Here is a 9,279-nt window from a genome sequence, read left to right as displayed (position 1 = left end):
TGATAACAGCAGCGCTGCACCGTGACAGCAGCAGCGCTGCGTTCTGACCGGGGGAAGTGTAGCCTTATCTTCGACCTAGAGGGGAAAAGAGAGAGGGTGCGAGGCGGTGGAAATGCAGCGGTGGCTGTGCTGCGAGGGCGGCGACGGACAGCAGCTGTGATGACAGTGAATCACACCGAGGCAGCGACAGCAAGCAGAGGACGCGATAGCAACTGATCCTTGGCCGTGATGACGGCGCCGAGTTAGCAGTGGTGGCGCAAGGCGACGACATATCTGGTTCCTGTACACACAGCGACGGTCTTGATCTCGCAACGGTGCAGTTTCGGCAGCGATGGCACGGAGCAGAGTGAGATGGATTCGGTGATATTTAGACTCCGGCGGATGGCGATGGCGGCGTGACGAGCTCACTGGCGAGCAACCTGGTGTCGACGGATCGAACAGGGACGGAGAGCGACGGCCGGGCTGGATTGCTACGAGTACAAACCGAAGGGAGTGCTGCGAACTGAGGAAGAGAAGGGAGGGAGATTGCTGTCAAAACTGAGAGAGAATTAGATGGAGAGACAGAGCAGCTGGCGATGCAAATCGCGTGAGGGAAACGAGGGGGAATTGGAGTTCTCTAATGTTTTCGAGGATTTTCAGCTTCTGGAAGTATAGAGGGAGACGACTTGGTGAGAGATGAGGTAGACGTAGTGTGGAGTTTCAATGGGGCAAGTAAATTATGTGCTTTTGGGCCAATGATTTCAATAGCAGAGTGGGGCTGATGTGTTAATTGGGTTTGGGCCAGCAGAAGTTATGTATTATGGAGAATGAATTTAGTAAGATGAAGTGGCTTGGGAGGCTTGGCGATAAATTTTGGGGAAAGAAGAGCACTGGCTTTTGAGATGAGCTCAGAATTTATAACTAAGAATGAAGGGTGGATGATTTTGCATGCTATTGAGAATGGAATGGAAAGATGAGTTGTGTATTTAAGCTAACGAGGTGGGCTTTCTTTTTAAATAAGGACTATGTCCTAAGTATGTTTATTTTTAAATGGTGCAAAATATGTTTGTCATGCCATATTTTTATGTTGATGTGGGACCTATCTGAAGTGGCTTTTGCCATGTATGGTTAATCGAATTCGGGTCTGACTAGGGAGTGAGTCCCTACTCAGGCTGGTGTACACCCAGTAGATCGTGCGCTATCTCTTTGAGTTGGCCGGTCTAGTGACTTGGAATGTGGCCACATTCCTTGTCATGTAGTTCAGATATGGTATGGTGATGTTGATGATCTTGAGGTTGAGGGTGATGATGATGTTGGTGAAATGTTTTAGTGACTCGGGCCCTTTCAAAGTTAAAACCCCGAGATCACTCATTAATGGCATGATAAATATTTTTTATAAAAATATTTTTGGCATGAGTCCACTGAGTGCATCAAGTACTCAGCCCTGCATTTGTTTTAAAAAATGTGCAGGTTGAGCGGTGACGAGCGCGGTGGGTGTTGAGTACAAAAGTGAAGAAGATGTTTATCAAATGGTCGGAATATGTTGTGTCTTCATACATAGCATTATTCTACTCTCGAAATGCTTCCGCTAAATGTTGTTTCTTTTGAGTTCGTGTATTGTCGAGATAGTTTCATTTGGAGTTGTTGATTGTTGAAATGATACTCCGATTTTATTCGAGCTATTTCTATTATATCGAGATTTGGCCGAGTTTTGTTGTTTTCCCCTTTCTTCCCCGCTTCATTAATCCTCCCCTAGTCGCGATCAACCGTGTTTTCTATCCATAGAAAATGCGGGCGTGACAGTCTGCGTGCGGGCGCATGCGTTTAGTGCTTGAATTTTTTTTTTCTATCAATAATTACAAATTCTAATATTTTAGTTTTACTATAAAATTTTAAAAATTATAAAATTGAGATGATATTGAATAAAAATATAATACTCCTATAATATAACATGTATAATTTTGTTAAAATCTAAAATAAGCAGAAAAGGGAATGGAATGGAATGATCATTATTTGGCTAAATAGAAGGAATGGATACTCCCATTAGGAATGGAGCGGTAATTTCAAAAGGAACGGTGATTCCTATTGAAAGATAGGTAGGAGGATGGGATTGAAATGTGAGTGTGCGTGTTGTTTGTGTTCAGTGTGTGTGTGTATGTGTGTGTGCGCGCGCGAAGTGTGGTAAATGTGTGTGTGCAGTGTGTGCGCATGCATTGTGTGCATGTGTGCATGTGTGTAGTGTTTGAAATTTGTTTTTTCAATTATTACAAATTCTAATATTTTGTTTTACTATCAAATTTAAAAATTATAAAATTGAGATGATATTGAATTGAAATATAATACTCCTGTAATATAATATGTTGCATATAATTTTGTTAAAATCTAAAATAAGCAGAAAAGAGAATGGATTGGAATGATCATTATTTGGCTAAATTGAAGGAATGGATAATCCCATTGGGAATAGAACGGTAATTTTAAAAGGAACGGTGATTCCTAATGAAAAATAAGTAGGGACAAAGGGATTGAATTCAACTGAATTTGGGAACCTTAATATTTTAGTTTGAGGTGTTGTTAATATGTGCTAGGAGGTGGAAGGTTACGACTCACCACTTCGTGATGTGTGCGCTTGGAAGTAGGAAAACCATTTCATTCCCGCATTCCATTCCATCATACCAAGCATGACCTTACATTCATCCAATTTCGACTTTATATAATAGGCAAAGAATAGATTAAACATTCATCCAATTTCGTAAACAACATCTACAAAATTAAAACTCAGTTCCAACTTAACATTTTGGAGCGAAAGGCAGAATAAACAAGTCTCCGTTAGTTGTATTCACAATCTTGCACTCTTCATTTTCGCCTTTCGTTTGAGGTCTTTGTGCCACATCCCTTTTTCCTCTTTAGTCTATTATACTATTTCTGTCCACAACATGTGGTCATGTTTTTGATTTCGACATGCTCACCAAAATTAGTCTCTATCTATTTATGATAGATTTCACTCTTTAATAAGGTGGTCCCAAATTCCACTAATAACACTTAAATGACTCTTTATCTCAATCCCTTACTATACTATAAGCGCATGTTTGTTCATAGAATTTCATCCCCATATGAGTTAACTGTTGCATGTAGTCTTGGAAGGTCGTGGACGTGTAAAAGGTCATTTGTATTGAATTTTGGCCTCCATTTCGGTTGTCGTGTGATTGTCAACTGTATCTCAAATTAAGAATATTTTGGTGGAAAATAATTTGTAACAGTAGTTTTTTGGTGTTTAGCAAATGCTTTATTCAGTCGTTGAAAAAGAATAGTTATCTCCTTCTTCTTTATTCCATCTTTAATATTTCACCGTACCATAATTAGCATAAATCTACCAACAACATCAAATGTTCGTGATATGTGCATCTAGTATGTGATATTTGATGTTTCATCATTTTATTTTTACATGATTCGGGGACTAAAAACGCAGTTCTACAAACATGCTTAGTTTTTTGGAAATTTTTTGAAGTTGTTTAATTTTTTTGTTTTCAATGGAAAAGGAATTTTGCTGCATAAAGTGTAACTGAAAATGGTACTATTATTACACGCATGTATTTGGCAAGGGTATGTGCAGGAGACGACGGCTCTAAGCACGGACCTCTTCAACGATGCTACAACTTGCAGGGTGTGCTTCGACATTGTGTGCATGAACGTGCAAGAAGGGCGCAATCCGCGTTGTTAATACAGTCGGTATAGTTCCATTTTCCAATTAGTTTTTTGTTTTTTGGTTTGGGTGAAAAAAGTAGAGTGGATCTTGAAGGCGAAAACATTTCCATTCTCATTGAGGATTTCTTCTTCTTTTCCAAGACTCCAACGAGTTTCATTTTTTCGATTCTTCTGTAAAAAGACTCGTCTCCATGAATCAAGAAATATTCTTCCACAAATGCATAGATTTTAATCAAAATTCAAATTGAAAATGAGGTGGAAATACCCACCGAGATTCTTCGGATGGTGTTTGTAGAAGTGGTGAGCATCAATGTTCTTCACGAGCTTAGCCGGGAGAAGTTCACAGCCCACTTTTTTCAATAGATAGAATTGGATCAGCTCTTTGTTGGGCTCTTCTGATCCTTGCGACCGCCTACTCTTCTCAACCTGAATCCTGAACATAAATTTAAGACGAAAATTAATAAAATAATTAAAAATTAAATGAAAAAATGTTAATTGAGTAGTACCTCATGATTGTTGAGCACAGGTCCATTCTCCAATTTGTTCCTTCTGATCTGGGAGAGAAAAAGGCAGAATGGATCTTGAAGGCGATAGCGTTTCTATTCTCGTCCAAGATTTCCTCTTCTCTTCCAAGAGTTCTCCATGATCCAACATTTCCTTCTCCGACAAGTTTCATGTTGTCGATTCTTCCATGGAAATATTCATCTCCAAGGATTAAAAAGTACTCCCCAATACCCGCACCGAGCCATGAACTGCGAAGAAATTAAAATGATTAGAGGTATATATGATTCTGAATATGATAAATGAATGATTGAATCGAAATCCATACCAAGATTCCTCGGATGGTTCTCGTAGAAGTGGTGCGCAGTATGTTAGTCTGCGTAGTGTGTGTGTGTGTGCAGTGTGGGCAATATGTGTGTGTGTGTGTGCGCGCATGAAATTAAAAGGATATGACAATATTAACTCAAAATCACGAGATTTAATTTTGCGGGCAACTTTAGTTTCAACTTTATTACGCAAAGAATATGTATAATATGTATTCAATTTCGTAAACAACATCTACAAAATTAAAACCCAGTCTCAACATAACTTTTTGGAGTGAAAGACAAAATAAAAAGATCAGCGTAAGTTGTATTCACAATCTTACACTCTTCATTCTCTCCTTTCGGTCGAGGTCATTGTGCCGCATCCATTTTCCTCTTTAGTTTATTATAGTATTCCCGTCTACAACATATGGTCATGTTTTAACTCTCTCTCCAAACAATGACCCTCTTTATTCAGTTTATAGTGAGATACATGAAATGTTCGAAATTCAACCACTATTTATAGAGGTCAATGTCGTGTGGTTATTACTATAAGTTGTTAACCGTCGGGATAATTTGGGATGCTTTGTATGATACGTGAGTGAATCATTAACTACTACTTACAAAGGATAAATCGGTAACATTGGCATTGAAGTAAAATATTTAGTGTCTCCTAGGTATGGCGAAATGGAATAAGAAGAGAATGAAAAGGAGATAGTAATGTGACAATTTCATTCCGTTCTTGTGTTTGGCAAGTGCAAGGAATACAAAGTGAATGAAATTGATATTCCTTAATTGACTTTTTTACTATACTTGGTAAATATAAATAATATAGAAATGGAATGAAATAATAAACAATTAATCAGTGTGTGTATAGTATGTTAGTGTGCGCAATGTGTGTGTTCGGTGTGTGCTTGCGTGTGTGCGCTCGCACAATGTGTGTGTGCAGTGTGGGTAATATGTGTGTCTGTGTCCAGTGTGTGCGCATGAAATGGAAGGAGGACTACCATTCTATTCACTCATTCAATTCCATCATACCAAGCACGTGCGCTTGGTAAGGTTAAATTTTTTATATAGGGCTTGTTATTAACTTCACTGAACTTTGGTAAATATAGTAACAACAACTCATCACTACACCAGAAACAAATGAGCAAAAATGACATATTGAGACAATTACTGGCAGACGGAGGTGTAGTAGAATTCTCTAGAATTATGCAGTAAAATATCTAAATACTGAAGAATAATTTCCATTAGTTAAAATTATGAAAAAATTGAAATTTAAAAGTGGTTTGGACAATCTTATCATTTATCTAAAATCAATAAAATAAGTAGTGTACTCAGCGGAAAGTAGAGCCCTTTAATGTAGGGATAGGGTTTGTTATTATTGTCAACACAACTTAGTTCATTATTGTAAATTGAAACAAATAATTAATATCAAACACTAAACTATGCTTTCAAATTCTTGGGCTCTTCTGATCTTTGCGACCACTCACTCTTCTCTACCTAAATCCTGAACATAAATTTAAGAAGAAAAATAGTAAATAAATTAAAAATTAAATGAAAAAATGTTAATATAGTACCTCATGATTGTTGAGCACAGGAAAACGGTAAAGCTCCATTCTCCAATTTGTAATCATGGAGTTGGTAGATAAAAAGGCAGAATGGAATTTGAAGGCGATAACGTTTCTATTCTCGTCGAAGATTTCCTTTTCTCTTCCAAGAGTTCTCCATGATCCAACATTTCCTTCTGCGACTAGTTACATGTTGTCGACAAATTTCAGTTTCATGTAATTTACATATCATCAAACCAAACTAGCCCTATAACTAAACTAAAATGACTATATGTGCTAATAGAACAAAGGATAAATCGATAACTTTGTCATTGAAGAAAAATATTTAGGCCCTCCTTGGTATGAAGAAATAGAATAAGAAGAGAATGAAATGTAGATGAGAACGAAATGGAGATAGTAATGTGACAATTTCATTCTGGTTCTTGTGTTTGGTAAACGCAAGAACTACAAAATGAACGAAATTGATGTTCCTTAATTAATTTCATTCCTATACTTGGTAACTACAAGTAATATAGAAATGAAATGAAATAATAAACAATTAATCAGTGTGTGTGTGTGTGAAGTTTGTTAGTGTGCGCAGTAGTTGTATTTAGTGTGTGCGTGTGCACCCAATGTGTGTGTGCAGTGTGTGCGCATGAAATGGAAGTAAGAATACCATTCTATTCATTCATTCCATTCCATTATACAAAGAATGTGTGCTTGGTAAGGTTAAAAGGATGTGACAAAATTAACTCAAAATCACGATATTTAATTTTAAGGGCAACTTTATATTCACAATCTTACGGTCTTCATTCTCGCCTTTTTTGTCGAGGTCTTTGTGGCGCATCCCTTGTTCCTCTTTAATATTTTATACTCCCTCCGTCCTGCTTAAGATGACACGTTTTTCTTTTTTGTTTGTCCCAACTAAGATGACACATTTCCTTTTTTGGTAACTTTATCTCTCCAATTAATACACTCAACCACTTTTTCTCACTCCTATTAAAATATTCATCTTTCTTTATCTCTCTACTTTAATACTTACATCCACCTTCTCTCTCCAATTAAACACTTTAACCAATAACTCCTAAAACCCCGTGCAGGCTAAGCAATGTGTCATCTTAGCCGGGAGGGAGAGAGTAGTATTTATGTCTACAACATGTAGTCATGTTTTAACTCTCTCTCTCTCTCCAAACAATGGCCATTTTTATTAATAGTCCGTTTGGTTTGCCATATAATGGCATTTAGCTGATTCTAAATGTGAATAACTGGCGTTTGGTTTGCAATATAGCAAAACTGTCTGACCCGGCTAATTGATGAAGGCCCACTCAAAAAATGCTGAAATGCACATTTTACATTTCTGCTTCTACACCTCCGATAGCCAAAATGGATTCAATAAAGCAAATTTTTTAATGGGTCCATCCCTTTTCATGAGTAACACTATATGGCAAACCAAACTAACCCTAAGTTTATAGTGAGATACATGAAATGTTCGAAATTCAGCCACTATTTATATAGGTCAATGTCGTGTGGTTATTACTAAGAGTTGTTAACCGTTGGGATGAATCGAGATGCTTTATATGATATGTGAGTGTATCATTAATTACTCCTCCTTATTAAGTTGTTGAGTAACGATCGTATTCAATCCTCACATCGCCATGGATGCCATATTTGTATCAATAAAGAATGTATCGCCTTGTGGGTAATAAATATGATACATGTTTGTTTCTGTGAGGAGATTGACTATGACTATTGGGACACTCATCAACTGAATGCTCTCCATCAAATTGCAAGAATGAGTCAACAATGTATTTATAGGACGCAACAAAGATTAAGGTTGTAAGTGGACACATGAATCAATAAATTTTGTTGGGGACTATATTACTAGTATGTAATTTGGACTAGCATATCTAACGATATATCAAACAATGAAAAATCCTTTTCAAACTAGTACCAATTTTGTAACCAAACACCCAAAATTACTTGATTGGTTTCATTAATAAGTGTGTGTGTATGTGTGTGTATGTATCTTTGCGCGCGTACAATGTGGTAAATGTGTGTGCAGTGTGCGCGCATGCACTGTGTGTGTGCGTGCATGTGTGTCTGCCCACTAAAATTAGTCTCTGCCTATTTATGATAAATTTTATTTTCTAATAAGATTGGTGTCACGCCCGTATTTTCTAAGGATAGAAAACACGGTTGATCGCGACTAGGGGATGATTAAAGAAGCGGGGAAGAAAGGGGAAAACAACTTACTCTTTTAAAGACACCAAAATTGAGACGCAGCTACTATGGTTTGAAATTTTTTAAAAATAATCATAATTTATAACCCAAAAGGAAGCGTGTCTAAGTTGAGGAAAAATTAACTTAATCTTTTGTTTTCTAGGACTCTTCTAGTTGTGTCTCCTAATTTTAGTTTGGACACACAAATTAGCGTCCTTATTAGTATTAAAAATGTCCTTGACGTTCTTTTTGTTGTAGTGCATACTAATTTCTATGAGTGCATATTCTCCCCAGGCATCTTTAAGATTCACAACGGTCAGAATTCATCTTGTGTACTTATAAGTTTTCCAATAGTGTTCTGTGGTGCTGACCATAATTTTAAAAATGCAACTAGGAAAAACCCACAAAATTTGAACGAGAATATAGTTTACCTTGTAGTAATATTCTTCTCAATTTCTTCTTTTTCTTCAGCACTGAGAGCAAACCATTTTTCATGTAAGGTAAGAGTATCCTCTTTCCCAACATCTAGCGGTAGGAGATTATAGTTAGCCATGCTCAACAGCAAATAACACAATAAAATATTTGCCGTGTTACTTACCTTGAAGCAGTACATCAGATTCATCAGCACAATAGTGGGCTCTACTCTTGTAGCATCAGCTGTCTGATGAACTGATTTAAATGATAGATAGCATCAAAAGGTTAGACAAGTTTTTGTTCCCGCATAGATTTCATAAACTGTGTTATCAAAAGTTGAACCTACAATTGTAATTTATTATGCCAGAATCATACTTTGCTGACAAGTTGGAGAGGTTATGCGATAATCAAAGCAAAGTAAATACTCTCTCCGTCCCACTTTAGGAGTCCCGGTTTACCATTTTTGGGTGTCCCAATTTAGGAGTCCCGGTTGAAATATTCCATAAAAGGTATTAGGCCCCACATTCCACTAACCTTTTTTCCACTCACATTTTATTATAAAACTAATATAAAAAAGTAGGACCCACATTCCACTATCTTTTTTCACCAAC

The sequence above is a fragment of the Salvia hispanica genome, chromosome 3 (genome assembly GCF_023119035.1).
Source record: "Salvia hispanica cultivar TCC Black 2014 chromosome 3, UniMelb_Shisp_WGS_1.0, whole genome shotgun sequence".
In the NCBI taxonomy this organism is placed as follows: domain Eukaryota; kingdom Viridiplantae; phylum Streptophyta; class Magnoliopsida; order Lamiales; family Lamiaceae; genus Salvia; species Salvia hispanica.
The sequence above is the reverse complement of the archived record's forward strand: the minus strand, read 5'-3'. Positions refer to the sequence as shown.